The sequence below is a fragment of the Theropithecus gelada genome, chromosome 13, assembly GCF_003255815.1.
Source record: "Theropithecus gelada isolate Dixy chromosome 13, Tgel_1.0, whole genome shotgun sequence".
In the NCBI taxonomy this organism is placed as follows: Eukaryota; Metazoa; Chordata; class Mammalia; order Primates; family Cercopithecidae; genus Theropithecus; species Theropithecus gelada.
In genome coordinates, this window is record NC_037681.1 from 12,276,204 (window position 1) to 12,298,533 (window position 22,330).

Consider the following 22,330-nt stretch of genomic DNA (forward strand, 5'->3'; position numbering starts at 1 on the left):
AGAATCTAGAAGAAATAGATAAATTCCTGGACACAAACACCTCCCAAGACTAAACCACAAAGCAGCCGAATTTCTGAATAGACCAATAACAAGTTCTGAAATTGAGGCAGTAATTACTAGCCTACCAACCAAAAAAAGCCCAGGACCAGACGGATTCACAGCCGAATTCTCGGAGAGGTACAAAAAGAAGTTGGTACTACTCCTTCTGAAACTATTCCAAACAATACAAAAAAAGAGACTCCTCCCTAACTCATTTTATGAGGCCAGTATCATCCTGATACAAAAACCTGGCAGAGACACAACAAGAAAAGAAAACTTCAGGCCAACATCTCTGATGAACATCAATGCGAAAATCCTCGATAAAATACTGGCAAACCGAATTCAGTAGGACATCAAAAAGCTTATCTGCCATGATCAAGTCAGTTTCATCCCTGGGATGCAAGCCTGGTTCAACATACACAAATCAATAAACATAATCCATCACATAAACAGAACCAATGACAAAAACCACATGATTATCTCAATAGATGCAGAAAAGGCCTTCGATAAAATTCAACACTTCTTCATGCTAAAAACTCTCAATAAACTACGTATTGATGGAATGTATCTCAAAATAATAAGAGCAATTTATGACAAACCCATGACCAATATCACACTGAATTGGCAAAAGCTGGAAGCATTCCCTTTGGAAACTGGCAAAAGACAAGGATGCTGTCTCTCACCACTCCTATTCAACATAGTATTGGAAGTTCTGACCAGGGCAATCAAGCAAGAGAAAGAAATAAAGGTATTTAAATAGGAAGAGAGGAAGTTAAATTATCTCTGTTTGCAGATGACATTATTGTATATTTAGAAAATCCCATCATTTCAGCCCAAAACCTGCTTAAGCTGGTAAGCAACTTCAGCAAAGTCTCAGGATACAAAAATCATTGTGCAAAAATCACAGGCATTCCTATATACCAATAATAGACAGACAGAGAGCCAAATCATGAGTGAACTCCCATTCACAAATGCCACAAAGAGAGTAAAATACCTAGGAATACATCTTACAAGAGATGTGAAAGACCTCTTCGAGAAGAACTACAAACCACTGCTCAAGGAAATAAAAGAGAACACAAACAAATAGAAAAACATTCCACACTCATGGATAGGAATAATCAATATCGTGAAAATGGCCATCCTTCCCAAAGTAATTTATAGATTCAGTGCTATCCCCATCAAGCTACCACTGATTTTCTTCATAGAATTAGAAAGAACTACTTTAAATTTCATATGGAATCAAAAAAGAGCCTGTACAGCCAAGACAATCCTGGTCAAGAAGAACAAAGCTGGAGGCATCATGCTACCTGACTTCAAACTATACTACAAGACTACAGTAACCAAAACAGCATGGTACTTGTACCAAAACAGATATATAGACCAATGGAACAGAACAGAGGCCCCAGAAATAATACCACACATCTGCAACCATCTGATGTTTGACAAACCTGAAAAAACAAGCAATGGGGAAAGGATTCTCTATTTAATAAATGGTGCTGGGAAAACTGGCTAGCCATATGCAGAAAAATGAAACTAGACTCCTTCCTTACACCTTATACAAAAATTAACTCAAGATGGGTTAAAGATTTAAACTTAAGACCTAAAACCATAAAAATCCTAGAAGAAAACCTAGGCAATACCATTCAGGACATAGGCATGGGCAACGATTTCATGACTAAAACACCAAAATCAATTGCAACAAAAGCCAGAATAGACAAATGGGATCTAATTAAACTAAAGAGCTTCTGCACAGCAAAAGAAACTATCATCAGAGTGAACAGGCAACCTACAGAATGGGAGAAAATTTTTGCAATCTATCCATCTGACAAAGGGCTAATATCCAGACTCTACAAAGAACTTAAACAAATTTACAAGTAAGAAAAAAACAAAAAACCCCGTCAAAATTGGGTGAAGGATAGGAACAGACACTTCTCAAAAGAAGACATTTTTGTGGCCAACAAACATATGAAAAAAAGCTCGTCATCACTGGTCATTAGAGAAATGCAAATCAAAACCACAATGAGATACCATCTCATGCCAGTTAGAATGACAATCATTAAAACGTCAGGAAACAACAGATGCTGGAGAGGATGTGGAGAAATAGGAATGCTTTTACACTGTTGGTGGAAGTGTAAATTAGTTCAACCATTGTGGAAGACAGTGTGGCGATTCCTCAAGGATCCAGAACCAGAAATACCACTTGACCCAGCAATCCCATTACGGGGTATATACCCAAAAGATTATAAATCATTCTACTATAAAGACACATGCACACGTGTGTTTATTGCAGCACTGTTCACAATAACAAAGAGTTGGAATAATCCAAATGCGCATCAAAGATAGACAGGTTAAAGAAAATGTGGCACATATACACCACTGAATACCATGCAGCCATTTAAAAGGGTGAGTTCATGTCCTTTGCAGGGACATGGTTGAAGCTGGAAATCATCATTCTCAGCAAACTAACCCAGGAATAGAAAACCAAACACTGCATGTTCTCACTCATAAGTGGGAGTTGAACAACAAGAACACATGGACACAGGGAGGGGAACATCACATACTGGGGTGTGTCAGTGGATGGGGTCCTAGGGGAGGGATAGTATTAGGAGAAATACCTAATGTAGATGATGGGTTGATGGGTACAGCAAACTACCATGGCACGTGTATACTTATGTAAGAAACCTGCACATTCATGCATGTATCCCAGAACTTAAAGTATAATTTATGTATATAAAAAAAGATACTAAGACAATTAGGTAGTTTTTTGGGGAAAGTCACATTGAAGTCTCAACTCACATTATATCAACAGACAAATTCTGGAGGAATTAACGAGTGAAACTTATACAAATATCATTATGAACATCTACTTGACCTTTGAATGGAGAAGGGCTTAAAAACAAAAAGGATCACTAAGGAAAATATTAATAAATTTAGCTACATAAAGATTGAATAATTGCATGGCAAAAATATATCTGAAGAAAAGAAAACACTGGAAAATCTTTGAAACAAATATAAAAGGTGAAAGATTAGTACCTCTAATATATGAAGAGCTCATTGAAATAAAAGAAAAAAGAAAACTTCAATAGATGATTGGCAAAGAAAATGGAAAGATAACACTCAAAAGAAAAATATAAATAGTTAACAGCAAGCAATGTTCAGTTTTACTGGCAATCAGGCAATCATGAGATTACGGTTTTAATTATCTAAAGTTAGCAAAATTAGTAAAGATTAAATAATTTCTTTTTTAAGAGATAGGGCCTCACTCTTGCCCAGGCTGGAGTGCAGTGGTGGGATCATACTCAGTGAAATCTCAAACTCCTGGGATCAAGCAGTCCTCCTGACTCAGCCTCTGGAGTATCTGGGACTACGAGCATGCACTGTTTCCATGGCTAATTTTTAAATTTTTATGTAGAGATGAGGTCACTTGGTTGTCTATGCTAGTCTTGAACTCCTGACCTCAAGCAATCCTCCCATTTCAGCCTCCCAAAGTACTGGGATTACAAGTGTGAGCCACCGTGCCCATCCTATGGAATATTTTTTAAAAATTTATTTGTAAATATAGTAAAAGCACATAAAATTGATCATCTTAATCAGTAATTGATCAGTAGTATTAAGTATCTTGACATTTTTTTTGTGGAACAGATCTCCAGAACATTTTCATCTTGCAAGACAGAAACACTATACCCATTAAACAGCTCCCCCTTCTTCTCTCCCCCAGCTTCTGGTAATCACTATTCTAATGTCTGCTCTTATGAATTTCAGTACTTTAGGTGCCTCACATAAGCAGAATAATATAGTATTTGTCTTTTTGTGGATTGGCCTGTTTCACTTAGCATAATGTCATCGATGTTCATCTATGTTGTTGCATCTGAGAGATTTTTCTTCCTTTTTAAGGCTGAATAATAGTCCATTGCAGGTATATATCACATTTGGTTTATCTTCTTATCCATCAGTGGATATATGGTTACTTTCACCTCTTGGCTATTGTGAATAATGATGCTGTGAACATGGTTATGCATATATCTCTTGGAGATACTGCTTTCAATTCTTTTGGATATATACCTAGAAGTGGGATTATTGGAATATATGGAAAATCTATTTATAATTTTTTGAGAAAAAAATAATTTTATGATGTTTAATTCTATCATAACCTCTCATTGGTACAGATATGCTTCTGGTGGAAGTATAAATTGGCATCCCTTTTCTGAAAGGCAAATCGGCTGCATAGATAAATATCCTTAAAACTATTCATGTCATTGGCTCTCTTCTCAATGAATTAGTCACACGGGAAAATCATATTTGTGAATAAGGACTCTATACAACAATGTTCATTGCAATGGCAAATAATATGAAATACGTAAAAGCAATCTAAATGACCGTAGTTAAATGAAACATGGTAATGTGCACGATGGGATATTATACAGCTATTTGGAAAAGATGTTTTGATACATTCTTCATGTAATAGAAATGATTCTGATGTAGTATTTAACAAAAAAGTAATATACATAATTGTGCCTACAATATGATCTAAACATTTATAGAAAAATGCATGAAAATATAACTTTTTTAACTGATTGGTGAACTTATTGATGATTTTTATTTATATCTTCTTTCCATTAATGTGTGATGCGTTTTCCGAATGGGTTTGTATTACTTTAAGTGTCAGGAAAATACCAAATAAAAGTTTCATATTTACAAATAATTTTTATGGATGGTGAAATGCTTAGTGTAAGAATTTATTATTAAACGTTTATTCACTTCCATTATATATCAGACATTGTTCCATATGCTTAGGGTTTGTCAATGAACAAAATAAAGCACCCCCCACCGCACCCCCAACCAATGTGGGGCTTATATGGTAGCAGTGGGAGACAGAAAAATAACACTAAGCATATCAAATAAGTGAGTTATATAGTATGTTAGGATAAGAGTGTTATAGTAAAAAGAAAAATAGGATAAGAAGGATCAAAAATCAAATAAAGCAGGGGTGTGGGGGTAAGGGAGAGAGGTTGAGGTGTTAAGTGATTGCAACTGGCCTCACTGGGAAAGTGACATAGGCGCAATGATTTGCCGGTGAGGAAATTAACCATGTGGATACCTGGGGAAAAGGACCTCTTTTTACTGCCAGAAAGAACTTCCAGATCAAAAGCCCTCGGACAAGGGGTTGCAGTGCGGGGGCAACAGGGAGGCCGGGAGGGGTAGTGCAGAGTGAGTGATGGACAGTGTAGTAGAGAAGATCAGAGAGACCCTCGCAGGGGCCTGGGACAGGCATTAGCAAGCTTTGGTGGCCATTGCAAGTACTTTGGTTTTTACTCTGAATGGAAACAGGAACCAGGAAAGAGTTTTGAATAGATCATTGACTTCTGCTTTTAAAGGCTTCCTGCGGTCATTGAGGGGCTTTCAGGTGGCAGTGGCAGGGACAGACACTGGCTGTCTAGCAGGAAGCCCGGTGTGGTGACGTGGGTAAGCATGGGGCAGCTCTGCCAGGGGGGCAGCCATGGAAGCTATGAGAAACTGGGTCATGAATACATTTTAAAGGCAGTGTGGCAGAATCCCTGATGGGTTGGATGTGGGTGTGAGAGAAAGGGAAGGGTCAAGGATAGCTAAGAATTGAGCAGTTGGGAGGACAGAGTTGATGTCACATGTGATAGGGCAGCAGGCGGCAAGTGCCGCCCAGGTCACCCAAGAAGTGAGAGTAGCAGCAGAAAAAGGGAAAGGACTGTGCCTGGGGAAGTCACACACAGAGGCATCTGGGGAAAGAGATGAAGAAGTCGTGTGGACTGAGAAAGAGCCACAGGGAAGTGGAAACCCAAGAGGGGGCAGGGAAGCACGTGTATCAAGGAGGAGTGAGTGATCCACTGTGCTCCACGCAGTTACACCAAGTATAGTTGGATTTAACCATCTGGAGAGCATCTACGGTGGTGGGAATTTGTGGAAGTTCTCTTCTGACAGCTTCAGTTTTCTCAGGGAAGCTGGAGGCACAGTCCTGGGGTAAGGGTGAGGATGGGGAAGTAGGGAGTGCCGGCTGCAGTGATTTTCTTCTCAGGCGTTCCAGTTAGCATGGTGAGAAGAGCCACCAAGCAACTTTTTGTGTCTTAATTCAATGGAAGTAACATGTCTTAGGGATTGCCATGGGCTGAATCACCATGTAACATTCTTCAGATGATGACAGGCACCGATACCTTGTTTGGCTTGAAGCTGGACAGTAAACAAAATGGAAAGTCATAAACTCCTTTCTCTAACTTGTAGTTTTCATGTAAGTGTCCTGTTATCATTTCTTTGTTTGTTTTGTTTGTTTGATGTTGTTTTTATTGAGACCAGGTCTCACTCTATTGCCCAGCCTGGAGTGCAGTGGAATGATCAGAGCTCACTGCAGCCTCAACCTCCTGGGCTCAAGCAATCATCCCACCTCAGCCTCCCAAGTACCTGGGCCTACTTGTAGCTGGGACTACAAGCACGTGCTACTGTGCTTGACCATTTTTTGTGCAGATGGGGTCTTGCTGTATTGCCCAGGCTGGTCTTGAAATCCTGGCCTCAAGTGATTCTCTTGCCTCAGCCTCCCAAAGTGTTAGGATTACAGGCAAGTGCCAGCATGCCTGGACCATCCCTTTGTATCAATCCAAAGTTGCTCCAAGAGTAATAACATTCTTGACTTCATTACTAAGAGACAGGGAACACAGGCCACCAAATGTCTCCTTTATCGTTAATCTGACATAGAGGGATAAATTAGATCAACCATTCAATATTAAAAAACCCCACAATTTTCTCATACTTGATACAAATGATAAGATTTTTATAGCACACTAGTTTAAACCAAATTTGTTAATCTGATTTGATAGAAAGGAACTGTGTAAGAGATTAATATAATGGACTCACGCCTCTAATATAATTGAAGACTCTAGGATTTTCACATCATATTAGTGACTTCCATACTCTTTGTGCAGTTTTCTGATGGAATTAATGCCATACGCAACACACAAACTGTTTCCCTCTATTGGCCGGAGGAACTCTCACAAAATATTAATACGTAAGGAGTTTATCATCTTTAAACATTGTTTCAACACTTTGAGTGTTCCGTTTTCCCATGTTTAAAAGAAGTTACTCCACAAAAGACAATGATTTTGCCTTTTTCTTCACCTACAAAGTTGATGTCCCCTCAAAGTTGAGAGCACATGCAGTTTGAGGACCCCTGTCATTTTCCACCAGCCAGGAACGGTGCTCACTGTGCTGACTCTCACATTCTTTTACCCCGCCCTCTGACAGTCAGGTCTGTGAGCCTGTGAGCTTCATGGCCAGGGTCGTGATGGAATTTTTGGTCTTCAAAAAGTATTGCTTTTTAAAATCAGAGCTTATTTGTCCAAATAGTGGTGAAAGCTCTGTTTGGGGCATTTGATGGGTTTGCTCAATGAGTGGCTTCCTATTATTGTTAGGCTCAAGCCTTGAGTCCACGGCAGAGCCCAGGAGGCAACTGGTGCGCTGGGCGTGGCTCGTCATCCAGTCTCCCTGGTTTTTTTTTTTTTTTTTTCTTGAGTCGGAATCTTGCTCTGCTGACCAGGCTGGAGTGCAGCGGTGCGACCTTGGCTCACTGCAACCTCTACCTCCCAGGTTCAAGCGATTTCCTGCCTCAGTCTCCCAAGTAGCTGGAACTACTAGCCCGCCACCATGCCCTGCTAATATTTTGTATTTTTAGTAGAGACAGGGTTTCATCATGTTGGCCAGGCTAATCTCAAACTCCTGACCTCAGGTGATCCACGTGCCTCAGCCTCCCAAAGTGCTGGGATTACAGGTGTGAGCCACTGCGCCCGGCCCGAGTCTCCTATCTGGTCATCCTTCTTCTACCATGTTTCCCCAGCCCCCACCCACTGTCTATGTCTTCCTGAACTATCTACAGAACGACCTCAGGCTGTTTCAGAACTCTGCGACTTTGTTATGCTGTGCTTTTAGGCTGAGAGAGGTTTTTTAATAACTCACCTTCATCTCCCTAGCAATCCACCTTCTCTGATTCTCACTCCCCTCATGCTCCACGTGAGTCTCACTCCCAGGACCCACCGTCTCACTGTGGCCATCATCATGCTTACCACATTGCAAGATAATTATACGCTTGTATGTCTTTCTCCCATTCTGGATCGCGAGCTACTTGAAGACAGGGACTAAGCCTTACATCCCTGAATTCCTCTTCAGTTTCTGACACAATAAATGTGTGACAAATAAATGAATGTATGGGTGAATGCCAGGGTCACTAGAATTAAACTCTGGCAACTGACAAGTTCCTTTCTCATTGGTATAAGTCCGCCTTGATCTGTGCATATCAACTTAGGACAACTTCTATTTTGTGTGGTTAAGAACAATGAAAGTTCTTCCACTTATCTATTTCTACCTGTTATCTCTGTGTATCTATGTATCTACGTATCTATCTATGTATCTATCATCTATCTATATTGTAGTGCAATCTGATAGTTATCTTGACTTTTCTCCTTGTTGCAGATAAACTTTGAAAAATTATAGAAATGATATTTCAGTTTACTTCCCCGTCTCTTGTCTTTCTTCACCTTAGAAAGGCCATTGTAATTAACTTCTACATGAATGGGTTCTGCTATAGAAAACACTTAAAGGAAATATCCTGGTAACCAGATGGTGAGACACTTCCACTCCGTCCTGGTTTTTTAATGACTGTGTGATAAAAACAAGGTGGTCTAGCCTACGTTCAGTCCAAAGCAGCCTCCATGTGATTGAATATCTGGAGCAATGGTGTGGCTGCTGTGTACTTGTACACGTAAGACTGATAGACTATTTAAGACCTTTCAAACAAATGGATATTCACTGAGGGATACATGAAAATATATGTTACATTTAGTGAGTGTGTCAAAATCTGATGGTCATGTGTTTCTTTGACCAACTCTTCTAGGAGAGGTGGCCCGAGGGGACTTCCTTGTACACAGAGCAAATGCCCATAAAGGCAAAGCATGCCTTGGAATAGACAGCACTATTCTAAAAAGTGATTTGTATTGCATTTCAGATCAATTTCCCATGAGTATTCAAATTAGAAATTATAATGGAAATCAAGGTGAGAATATATTTGTCTCTCTATATTTTGCTTGACATACGAATCCCTTACTATTGTGACATTTTCAGCTGTATGGCATCTAAGAATGATGATCTCACTCTTGCTCCTGGAATAGATTCCTTTTTCTATGCCGAGCAGCTCCATGAAGCCTTTAAACACATAAAACTAAAAAAAGGTATTACATAATTAAATAAAGCTGTCTTCTAGCTTCTCCTGAAATGGGCAAGAAAGGGAATCAAAAGATAACAGAAAGAAGGTTTGGTTTTGTGTTTTTCCCCCTCAGGCAGACCACTCTTCTTAGCTTAAGGTAGCAGCATGAATGAGGGTGATGGACTACTTGGCTGCAGTAATTTATGGTTTTCTATGTGACAGCCTATTTTTGAATGCTTGGGCTTTTTATAGTTTCCAGAATTAGTACTTGCTGCCAAAACAAGAGATCACTCTCCTTGGACAGACTGTAATTGAATAGCACAACTTGGGAGCAAGCCACCTTCCCCTGTATTCTACCACCCACTTTGGTCACCCTGTGACACACAGAGGCGCCATATCACCTGTCCAGTGGGGCACTGTGTATCCCGCTTGGATGCAGATACAGTGAGCCTGAAAAAGATTTGAAACCCTGTGAAATGTAACCAAGATTCACGTTTACTTGCACTCTCCATACTACATTTGGGTGATTTGAGTAGAGAAGTGTGTTCCATTTTGTAAAAGAAAAGTCAAAATTTCAAAAATAGGCAAGGTGAGAGAATTTGGTCTGGATAAAGCTAGGGAATTAGCACGTATATTTCTGCTGGGTTTTCAAAGTACTTTGATGTCATCTTAAGCATCCTTCACTGTCTACTGGTGTGAGTGGGTAATATTATCTTTGCTTGAAGACAAATGACTTGTTTGCGATTACACAATCATTAAGTGTAAAAATTCAAGATTCAGACTTGGAGCTTATGATTCCAGATCACCAATTTTTCTCTTCTACATGTTTAACATGAAGTATACAAATGTAAATGTGTATATATACACAGTGATAAAGTCTCTGTTATTAAAGTGGCAGATTCAAAAGTGAAGGCCCCAGTGGACAACGTCTTCTGTTACTCACACTCCTGTGCAGTGGTACCAATCAGAAACCTGAAAGATACAATCCCAGAAGCCAAAATCCCAAATGCTAAAACTCCTAAAGATCAAAATCCCTAAAGTCTACAGTCTAAAATCTGTAATGTCCAGCTGAATCCCAAACTACAATGACAGATTTGGAATTAGGCGTGATCAAGGTTTCTAAAAGTGAATTTCTAGTTGCCACCAATGAAGTTTGTTTTTTTTTCCATTCAGTCCTATGCATTTGGTGGAAAATTCAGATGAGTGGCTTAGTCACAAGATACAGCAATGATGAAACTTCACTTTAAACATTCATCATTTGTCTACATTGGCGTTCCTTCCACCTGCTGAAATTCCAGACCTTTTAATAAATTAAAGCTGCATTTGCTTGAAGAAGCCAGAGAAGTTATTGACTGGTTCAAAAATAATTATGGGCATGGTAGGATAAAAGGACACTTAAGTAACGGTGGTGCTTTTCAATCACGAGGATTGTTTCTGCTAAATTTGTGGTCTACACAGGCGTGCATGCAAAATGGGTCTCTGCATGCCCAAAACAACTTAGAAGCATGGCACAGAAGATAGGAAAATTTAATAGAGAATGCTCATGTTGGTGTATATTGAATCATAAAAGAATTTCAGCAAGAGCAGAGCCACATAGAAAGTGAATGTGAACATATTCTCCAAGGAGAGCCATACCCTAAAAGGAAAAAATAAAAAGCAGCTGGCCGGGCATGGTGGCTCACTCCTGTAATCCCAGCACTTTAGGAGGCCGAGGTGGGTGGATCACCTGAGGTCAGGAGTTCAAGACTAGCCTGACCAACATGGCAAACCCCATCTCTACTAAAAATACAAAAAAATTAGCTGTGGAGCTGTGGGTGGTGGCATGTACCTGTAGTCTCAGCTACTTGGGAAGCTGAGGCAGGAGAATTGCTTGAACCGAGGAAGCCGAGGTTGCAGTGAGTCGAGAATCTTTCACTCCAGCCTGGGTGACAGAGCAAGGTTCCGTCTCAAAAAAAAAAAAAAAAAAAAAAGCAGCTCTTCATCAAGATACAAAACTTCAAAATGCAGTTGATGGTAGTGAGAGTCAGCCAGCTCTTATGGACTATCTCCATGCAATTGCCCGTAATCTATCCCCGTAACATACTCTTTCATATGTTCAATTTTCTTTTTCTTGTTCGTTTTTTTTTTCTCTTTTTTCCCCAGTATTTTAAATTATCAACATTATTTTTTACAATTCACTGTCCCATATATTTCGTTTTGTCATCATTTCCAATACTAGAGGTACAAATTATATAGAGACTTTTAGAGTTCTAGTTCGTTTTACGTATTTTTTTTGCAAACTTGACTCCGCAAAGTACATTATCACAATGTTGACTTTGTATGTAAGTGTTTTGTGTGTGTATGTAAAAATGTTGAAATTTCCCCAATAAATGAAGACATATCCTTTTTGTACATTTGCATTTGTGAAAATTAAAATTTCTCAAAAACTCAGACCTTTGGACAACTTACGTATGCAGTGGTGACCCACTTCATTTTGGATCAATCTTTTAACTGTTATTAGTATGTCATTACTGCCTGTTTCATTGTGTTAAGTGGCTTATAAAGTGTTCTGTTGTGTTTTTATGTTTCTCAAATAAATCCACTTTTAAAATGTAAATACACATCTTTTAAAGAATTTTAAAAATTATTTCTTCCAGAATTATATTTTTGGGATTTTGATCTTTCGTAATTTTGATTTTCAGGATTTTGTTGTCAAGAGTGCAAAATTTGGGATTATGATGTTCAGGATCGTGTCTTTCAGGATTATGACCTATCCCTTCCCAACGCTCTGCAGCTTCCTCTTACCAAGAATTGGGCTGCCCTCTGTCACTAATCAAAGGAGATGGAAGTAATGCCATGTGACTTTTCTTAGAATCTAGGCTAAATTCTAAGGATACTTGGCAGGTGGGGCCTTGGTCCTATGGAACTCTCATTGTTTAGTGAGTCAGCTACCATTCAGAAGTTTGACCACACTGAGATTACCATGCTGGGAGGAAGCCCAGCCACTTCAGTGGTCACAGATAGAAGTGGCTGACAGGCCTCAGCTGTTCCAGCCATCCCAGGCCAGGTGTCAGAAATGGTGGTGAAGACGCTTCCAGAAAACTCAGGCTTTGCCACTATGTAATAGCAGCCACAGGAGAGACCTCGAGCAACACCCAGCCAGCCAAGCCAAGCTCCATGAGACAGCATAATACATTATTGTTTGAAATCATTAAGTTTCGGGTGATGTGATAGGCAGCCATAGATAACTAGAATAGGGATGTATAAAGTTTTTCCTATTTTCCTTTGAAAACATCATTAAATTTCTATCTCATGTATTCTCAAAAGCTAAACAAATAAACAAACAAAAAAACTGAAGTGGTCATTCTCCTGGGCTGTCTTTTTCCTCTTCTTTCTTTTCTTTTCTCTTTTCTTTTCTTTTCTTTCTTTCCTTCTTTTTCTCTTCTTTCTTTCTTTTTCTCTTCTTTCTTTCTTTCTCTTTCTTTTTTTTTAAGCAACCACAATAACAACAACAACAAAAAATACCTCTCCACCCATAAAAGGTAAATAATTTGAACAATGTTTCAGAGCACAAGGAAAGTTTAAGTTTCTGTATTCAGAATACCAGTGTTAGGATCAGTTCTCCACAGGCCTCTCATGCTTCTAAGCATCTTGTGAGCAGAGGCACTGGCTGCTTTTGTTCTGCATCATCTTTTCAAGGACATTGGATAGCAAAGCAGCTCTGGAAGACAGAGAGAGGAAAGGAGATTTTACCTTACTTGTAAGCTAACAAGTTAGTTTGCCGTAGTTTCGTGGATGTGGGTAGTATAATGAAGATCATGTCTTACTGTGGAGCAAAGGACAGGCAGGCTCAGTGCCTGTTAAAAAAAGATTTACATTCCCTAAGCTCAGAGGTTCTCTCTTGTAGCCCAGTCCATGATGCATACAGGTGTTACACTGTAGAAATTGAGGCTTAGAGAATCTATCCAAATGCTGATAATCTGGCTACTTCTACAGCTGTGAGTAGCACATTGCCCTTTGTTGCTGACTCAGGAATCTCATGTCTTATACTGGCATCCACGAAACTAAGGCAAACTAAGCAATGTATTTATGATCCAGTTTCTCTGTATCTTCATCAGCACTTGGTGTTGTCACTATTTTTTGTTTTAGCCATTCTGATAGCTGTATAGTGTGGTATCTTATTGTGGTTTTAATTGGCATTTCCTTAATAATTAATGATGTTGAAGATACTTTAATGTGCTTATTTGCCATCTGTATACAGTCATGAGTTACTTAACAACACAGATACATTCTGAGGAATGCATCGTTAGGTGATTTTGTCATTATGGGATTATTATAGTGTACTTACACAAACCTACATGGTATAGCTTACTACATACCTAGGCTACAAGTCTGGTACAGTCTAATTGGTCCTAGGCTACAAACCCATATATCATGTTACTCTACTGAATACTGTAAACAGTTGTAACACAATGGTATTTGTGAATCTAAACATAGGAAACATACAGCAAAAATATGGTATAGATTGGTGCAAAAATAATTGCGGGTTTTGCCATTACTTTTAATGGCAAAAATTAGGAGCATAATATTCATATTATACTCTTATGGGAGCACCATCATATATGTGATCCAACATTGCCCCAAACATCTTTATGCAACACATGACTGTATCTTCTTTGGTAAAATGTCTTTTCATGTCTTTTGTTCATGACCTAATTGTCTTTTTTGTTTTTTGTTTTTTTCGGTTTTTTTTGGTTGGTTTTTTTTTGTTTGAGACGGAGTCTCCCTCTGTTGCCGGGGCCGGATCGCAGCTCACTGCAAGCTCCGCCTCCTGGGTTTACGCCATTCTCCTGCCTCAGCCTCCCGAGTAGCTGGGACTACAGGCGCCCGCCACCTCGCCCGGCTAGTTTTTTGTGTCTTTTTTTTGTATTTTTTTAGTAGAGACGGGGTTTCACTGTGTTAGCCAGGATGGTCTCGATCTGTCTTTTTTAACTTGTTGAGTTTTGAGGGTTTTTAAAAAAATACTTCTAGATGTTTATTTTTTGTTATGTATGTGGTTTGCAAACAGTTTCACCCACTCTGTAGTTTATCTTTTTATCTTCTTAAAAAACCTCTCACAGAGCAAAAGTTATACATTTTGATGAAATCCAATTTTTCCAATTTTTCTTTCTTAGCTTGTGATTTTGATGTCCAGTCTAAGAACATTTTGCCTAGTCCTGGATCCTAAAGATTTCCTCTTATCTTTTTACTAAAAGTTTTATATTTTCACGTGTGACATTTAACTCTATGATCCCCTAGTACCTCAGAATGTAATCATACTTTGAGATAAGATATTTAAAGGGCAATTAAGTTAAAATGATGCTGTTAGGGTGGGGCCCTAATCCAATATGACTGGTGCCTTCATAAGAGGAAGAGACATCAGGGATGAACACAAACAAATGAATGACCATGTGAAAAGGTAGGAAGAGGGTGGTCATCTGCAAACCAAGGAGAGAGGTGTCAGAGGAATCCAACCCTGTTGGCACCTTGATCTTGAATTTTTAGTCTTCAAAACTCTGAGAAAATAAATTTCTATGGTTTATGCTATCCAACCTGTGATGTTTTGTTATGACAGCCCTATCCAACTATTATGCCCGTGTATCAATTTGGAAAGAATTGATATCTTCACCTGGTTGAGTCTTCCAATCGTGAACAAAGTATATCTCTCCATTTTATGTAGGTCTTCTTTGTTTCCCGTTATCAGCATTTGCAGTTTTCAGCTTGCAAGATCTATTCATGTTTTGTTAAGTTTATACCTAAGTATTTCATTTTAAGTAATCACAAATGGTCTTACATTTTTAACTTCCATTTTTAGTATTTATTGCTAGAGGATGAAAATACAATGATTTCTGGTATTTATCTTGTATTCTGTGACCAAGCTTAGTTCACTTATTAGTTCTAGAAGTTTTTTGAGGGTGGATTCCTTGGGGTAGTCTACACAGGCAACCATGTTTCTGCATATAGAGACAGTTTTATTTCTTCTTTTCTGATCAACATGCCCACTATTTCCTTTTCATGCCGTACTGCACTGTTTAGATCTTTCAACATTATGTTCAATAGCAACGGTTAGACACATCCTTGCTGTGTTTCCAGTCTTTGCAGAAATAATTCAGTCTTTCACCTAAAAGTATAATGTTAACCATAGGTATTTTGTAGATGCTTTTTACCTGGCTTAGGAAATCCTCATCTATTTCTATTTTTTTCTGAGAGATTTTATCATGGGTGGATATTCAGTTTTGTTGAATATTTTTTCTATATCAATTGGTGTGATCATGTGGTTTTTCTTCTTTACCCTGTTAATATGTGGTAGATTACATTGATTAATATTCAAATACTAAACTAGCCTTGCACCCCTGAAATAAACCCATTTAATTGCCTTTTACAATATTAACAAATATTGTTTTGTTAATATTTGTTAAAATTAGTTAATATTTTGTTTGCTAATTGTTTGTTAACATTTTATTAAGAACTTCTGCATCTACATTCATAAGGAATGTTGGTCTATAATTTTTTGGTTTGTCTTTTTTTTGGTACTGTCTTTATCTGGATTGGTTATCAGAGTAATATTAGTTTCAAAAAGTGAATTAAGAAGCATTTGCTCCAATTCTATTTTCTGGAAGAAATTGTGCAAAATCAATATTCGTTCTTTTTTTTTTTTGAGATAGGGCCTTACTTTATTGCCCAGGCTGGAGTGCAGTGACTCCCTGAAGCCTCAATCTCCCAGGCTCAAGTGATCCTCCAGTCGCAACCTCCCAGGTATGCACCACCATGCCTGGCATTTTAAAAAACTTTTTTTTTTTGTAGAGATGGGATTCTCACTATGTTGCCCAGGCTGGTCTCAAACTCCCAGGTTCAAGTGATCCTCCTACCTTGGCATCCCAAAGTGTTGGGATTATAGGTGTGAGCCACTGTGCCCAGTGTTAATTCTTTAAATATTTGAAACTAAATCCTCAGTGAAATCATGTGGGCCTAGAGATTTCTTTTTACAGAATTTAACATACAAAATTAATTTTCTTGAAAAGTATAAGGTTTTTAAAATTATGTATATTATGTAGGCAAGTTGTGATAATATGTAATTTTTGAAGAACTGTTCAATTTCATCTAAATTGTCAAATTTGCATATGTACAGTTTTTCTTACTGTTCCCACATTGTCCTTTTTATATGGCAGTCTCTGTAGTGATATTACATTTTATTCTTAATACTAGTAATTTGTATCTTCTCTCTTTGTTTTTGTCAGCCTTGTTAGAAGTTTAATTGTATTGATCTTTTCAATTAACCTGCTCTTTGTTTCATTGATTCTTTTTATTGTTTTTCTATTTTCAGTCTCATTGATTTCTGCTTTAATCTTTATTTTTTCTTCCTACTGCTTGCTTTGGATTTACTTTGCTCTCTTTTTCCAAGGTTCTTGAAGTGAGAAGTTGAATTATTGATTTGAGAAATATATATCTTTCTTAAGGTATGCAATTAATACTATAAATTTCCTTTTGAAAAGTACTTTACCTTTATTCTATAAATTTTGCTATATATTTTTTATTTCAGTTTCTTGTATTTTTCAAGTCCTGGATATCCTTGTTAACCTTCTGTCTCACTGATCTGTCTAATATTGACAGTGGGGTGCTAAAATCTCCCACTATTATTGTGTGGGAGTCTAAGTCTCTTTGTAGATCTCTAAGGACTTGCTTTATGAATCTGGGTGCTCTTGTATTGGGTGCATATATATTTAGGATAGTTAGCTCTTTTTGTTGAATTGATCCCTTTACCATTATGTAATGGCCTTCTCTGTCTCTTTTGATCATTGTTGGTTTAAAGTCTGTTTTATCAGAGACTAGGATTGCAACCCCTGCCTTTTTTTTTGCATTTCATTTGCTTGGTAGATCTTCCTTCATCCCTTTATTTTGAGCCCTTGTGTGTCTCTGCATGTGAGATGGGTCTCCTGAATACAGAACACTGATGGGTCTTGACTCTTTATCCAATTTGCCAGTCTGTGTCTTTTAACTGGGGCATTTAGCCCATTTACATTTAAGGTTAATATTGTTATGTGTGAATTTGATCCTATCATTACAATGTTAGCTGATTATTTTGCCCATTAGTTGACGCAGTTTCTTTCTAGCATCAATGGTCTTTACAATCTGGCATGTTTTTGCAGTGGCTGGTACTGTTTGCTCCTTTCCACGTTTAGTGCTTCCTTCAGGAGCTCTTCTAAGGCAGGCCTGTTGGTGACAAAAATCTCTCAGCATTTGCTTGTCTGTAAAGGATTTTATTTCTCTTTCACTTATGAAGCTTAGTTTCGCTGGATATGAAATTCTGGGTTGAACACTCTTTTCTTTAAGAATGTTGAATATCAGTCCCGACTCTCTTCTGGCTTGTAGGGTTTCTGCTGAGAGATCCACTGTTAGTCTGATGGGCTTTCCTTTGTGGGTAACATAACCTTTCTCTCTGGCTGCCCTTAACACTTTTTCCTTCATTTCAACCTTGGTGAATCTGACAGTTATATGTCTTGGGGTTGCTCTTCTCGAGGAGTATCTTTGTGGTGTTCTCTGTATTTCTGGAATTTGAAAGTTGGGGTGTCTTGCTAGGTTGGGGAAGTTCTCCTGGATAATATCCTGAAGAATGTTTTCCAACTTGGTTCCATTCTCCCTGTCACTTTTAGGTACACCAATCAAACATAGATTTGGTCTTTTCACATAGTCTCATATTTCTTGGAGGCTTTGTTCCTTTCTTTTTACACTGTTTTCTTTAAACTTGTCTTCTCACTTTATTTCATTAATTTGATCTTCAATCACTGATACCCTTTCTTTGACTCAATTGAATCAGCTATTGAAGCTTTTGCATGCGTCATGTAGTTCTCAAGCCATGGTTTTCAGCTCCATCAGGTCATTTAAGGTCTTCTCTACACTGTTTATTCTAGTTAGTCATTCGTCTAATCTTTTTTCAAGGCTTTTATCTTCCTTGAGATGGGTTCGAACATCCTCCATTAGCTCAGAGAAGTTTGTTATTACCAACCTTCTGAAACCTACTTCTGTCAGCTTGTCAAAGTCATTCTCTATCCAGCTTTGTTCCATTGCTGGCGAGGAGCTGTGACCCTTTGGAGGAGAAGAGGTGCTCTGGTTTTTAGAATTTTCAGCTTTTCTGCTCTGGTTTCTCCCCATCTTTGTGGATTTATCTACCTTTGGTCTTTGATTTTGGTGACCTACAGATGGGGTTTTGGTGTGGATGTCCTTTTTGTTGATGTTGGTGCTATTCCTTTCTGTTTGTTAGTTTTCCATCTAACAGTCAGGTCCCTCAACTGCAGGTGTGTTGGAGTTTGCAGGAGGTCCACTCCAGACCCTGTTTGCCTGGGTATCACCAGTGGAGGCTGCATAACAGCAAATATTGCAGAACAGCAAATATTGCTGCCTGATCCTTCCTCTGGAAGTTTGTCCCAGAGGGGAACCTGCCTGTATGAGGTGTCAGTCAGCCCCTACTGGGAGGTGTCTCCCAGTTAGGCTACATGGGGGTCAGGGACCCACTTGAGGAGGCAGTCTGTCTATTCTCAGAGCTCAAACACTGTACTGGGAGAACCACTGCTCTCTTCAGAGCTGTCAGACACAGACAGTTAGGTCTGCAGAATTTCTGCTGCCTTTTGTTCAGCTATGCCCTGTCCACAGAGGCAGAATGTACAGAGGCAACAGTCCTTCCTGAACTGCGGTGAGCTCCACCCAGTTCGAGCTTCCCTGGCTGCTTTGTTTACCTACACAAGCCTCAGCAATGGTGGATGTCCCTTCCCCAGGCAGGCTGCTGCCTTGCTGTTCGATCTCAGACTGCTGCACTAGCAGTGAGCAAGGCTCAGTGGGTGTGGGACCTGCCAAGCCAGACGCAGGATATAATCTCGTGGTGTGCCGTTTGCTAAGACCATTGGAAAAGCACAGTATTTGGGCGGGAGTGTCCCAGTGTTCCAGGTACAGTCTGTCACAGCTTCCCTTGGCTGGGAAAGGGAAATGCCCTGACCACTTGCACTTCCTGGGTAAGGCAACGCCCCTCCCTGCTTCAGCTTGCCCTCCGTGGGCTGCACCCACTGTCCAACCAGTCCCAATGAGATAAACCATGTACCTCAGTTGGAAATGCAGAAATCACCCATCTTCTGTGTCGATCACACTGGGAGCTGCAGATTGGAGCTGTTCCTATTCGGCCATCTTGGAAGGGAAGTAGTTTCTTGTATTTTAAAAATTTTCCTTGAGACTTTCACTTTGACCCATGGATTATTTAGAAGTATATTGTTTAATTTTCAAGTGTCTGGAGATTTTTCCTGCTATCTTTCTGTTATTGATTTTAGTTTGAGAACATTGTTGTCAAAGAATACACTGTATGATTTCAATTCTTTTAAATTTATTGAGGTTTGTTTTGTCACCCAAGATACGTTGTATCTTGGTATATTTTCCATTCCACAGGCACTTGAAAAGAATGTGCTGCCTGCCTGCTGTTATTTCTTGTAGTGTTCTATAAATGATATTTCCACCCTGGTGGTTGATGTGTGTACGTGTTTTTGTTTTTGGTTTTTTGAGTTCTATGTTCTTGTGATTTTCTGTATACTTTTATGTCAATTATTGAGAATAAGGTGTTAAAAAGTCTCCAACTCCTACAGTGGATTTGTATGTATTTCCCTATAGTTTTACCAGGTTTTGCTTTACATATTTTGCAGATATTTTGTTTGGGGCATATACACTTAGGATTGCTGTGTCTTCTGTGTGGACTGACCTTTTATCATTATTTAGTATTTTTTTCTGGTCCTTGTAATTTTCTTTGCTCTGAAGTTCACATTATCTGATATTCATATATTCATTTCTGCTTTCCTTCAATAGTGTTGGCATGACTTTTTTCACACGTTTTAACTTCCAGTTTGCCTATTTTGTTATATTTGAAATAAGTTTATTGTAGATAGCATGTAGTTGGAGAAGAGTTTTCACCATGATGGCCAGGCTGGTCTCCAACTCCTGACCTCAAGTGATCTGCCTGCCACAGTCTCCCAAAGCGCTACAACTGGCCCACATACGGTAATTTCTAGTATGTTCGGACTTAAGTCTGCCATTTTGTTTTTCGTTTTCTTTTGTTCTGTTTTTCATTTTTCTATTTACCTTTTCCCACTTTACTATGAATTAACTGAATACTTTTAGATTTCCATTTTGATTTATTTATAGTGTTTCTGAGTGTACAGCATACCTCAAAGATACTGGAGATTCAGTTCCAATCCACAAAAAAAGTGACTATTGCAATAAAATGAGTCAGAAAAATTTTTGGTTTCCCAGAGCACAGAAAAGTTATGTCTACACCATACCTTAGTCTATTAAGTGTGCAATAGCAGTATGTCTTAAAAAAGGTACATAACCACACGGTGAAACCCTGTCTCTACTAAAAAATACAAAAAACTAGCCGGGCGAGGTGGCGGGTGCCTGTAGTCCCAGCTACACAGGAGGCTGAGGCAGGAGAATGGCGTAAACCCGGGAGGCGGAGCTTGTAGTGAACTGAGATCCGGCCACTGCACTCCAGCCCGGGCGACAGAGCGAGACTCTGTCTCAAAAAAAAAAAAAAAAAAAAAGGTACATAACCATTTAAAAATACTTTATCACTAAAAATGCTGATAATTATCTGAATCATCATCAGTCATAATCTTTTTGTTGGTGGAGGATTTTGCCGTCATGTTGATAGTTGCTGACTGTTCAGTTGGTGGACACTGAAGTTTGAAAGTGGCTGTGTTAATTTCTTTTTCTTTTCTTTTCTTTTTCTTTTTCTTTTCTTTTCTTTTTTTCTTTTTTTGAGATGAAGTCTCACTCTGTCGCCCAGGCTGGAGTGTAGTGGCACGATCTCGGCTCACTGCAACTTCTGCCTCCCAGGTTCAAGTGATTCTTCTGCCTTAGCCTCTTGAGTAGCTGGGATTACACGTGCCCACCACCACGTCTAGCTAATTTTTTTTGTATTTTTAGTAGAGATGGGGTTTCACCATGTTAGTCAGGCTGGTCTCAAGCTCCTGACCTCAGGTGGTCCACCTGCCTCAGTCTCCCAAAGTGCTGGGATTACAGGTGTGAGCCATGTGCCTGGCCAGTAATTTCTTAAAATAAGGAAACAATGAAGTTTGAAGTTTGACATGTTGTTTGTCATTGTTAAGAAAGATTTATCTGTAGCATGTGATGCTGTTTGATAGCATTTTATCCATGGTGAAACTTCTTTCAAAATTGGAGTCAATTCTCCAAAACTTCCTGCTGCTTTATCAAATAAATTTATGTAATAGTTGAAATCCTTCATTGGAATTTCAACAATGTTCATGGCATCTTCACCAGGAGTAGATTTCATCTTAAAAAAACCACTTTCTTTGCTCATCCCTATGAAGCAACTTCTTATCTGTTCAAGTTTTATCATGAGATTGCAGCAATTCAGTCACACCTTCAGGCTCCATTTCTAATTTCAGTTTTTTTGTTTTGCTCTGTTTTGTTTTTTGAGAGGGAGTCTTATTCTGTTGCCTAAGCCGGAGTGCATTAGTGACATTTCTGCTCACTGCAACCTCCACCTCTTAGGTTCAAGCAATTCTCCTGCCTCAGCCTCCCATGTAGCTGGGATTACAGGCTCCTACCACCATGCCAAGCTAATTTTTCTATTTTAGTAGAGATGGGGTTTCACCATGTTGGTCAGGATGGTCTCAAACTCCTGACTTCAAATGATCTGCCCACCTCGGCCTCCCAAAGAGCTGGGATCACAAGCGTGAGCCACTGTGCCTGGCATAATTCTAGTTCTATTGCTCTTTCCACTACATCCACCCAGATCCACCAGAGGAATCACTATCTATGGCAGCCATAGCCTTATGAAAGCCACAGCCGTATTTCTTAAATAATAACACATGAAAGTCAAGATTGCTGTTTGATACACAGGCTACAGAATGCATGACATTCTATTAACAGAAGTAATACAACATTAATCTTTTTGTACATCTCCATCAGAGTTCTTAGGTGACCAGGTGCATTGTCAGTGAACAGTGATATTTTGCAAGGAATCTGTTTCCCTGAGCAGCAGGTCTTAAGAGTGGACTTCAA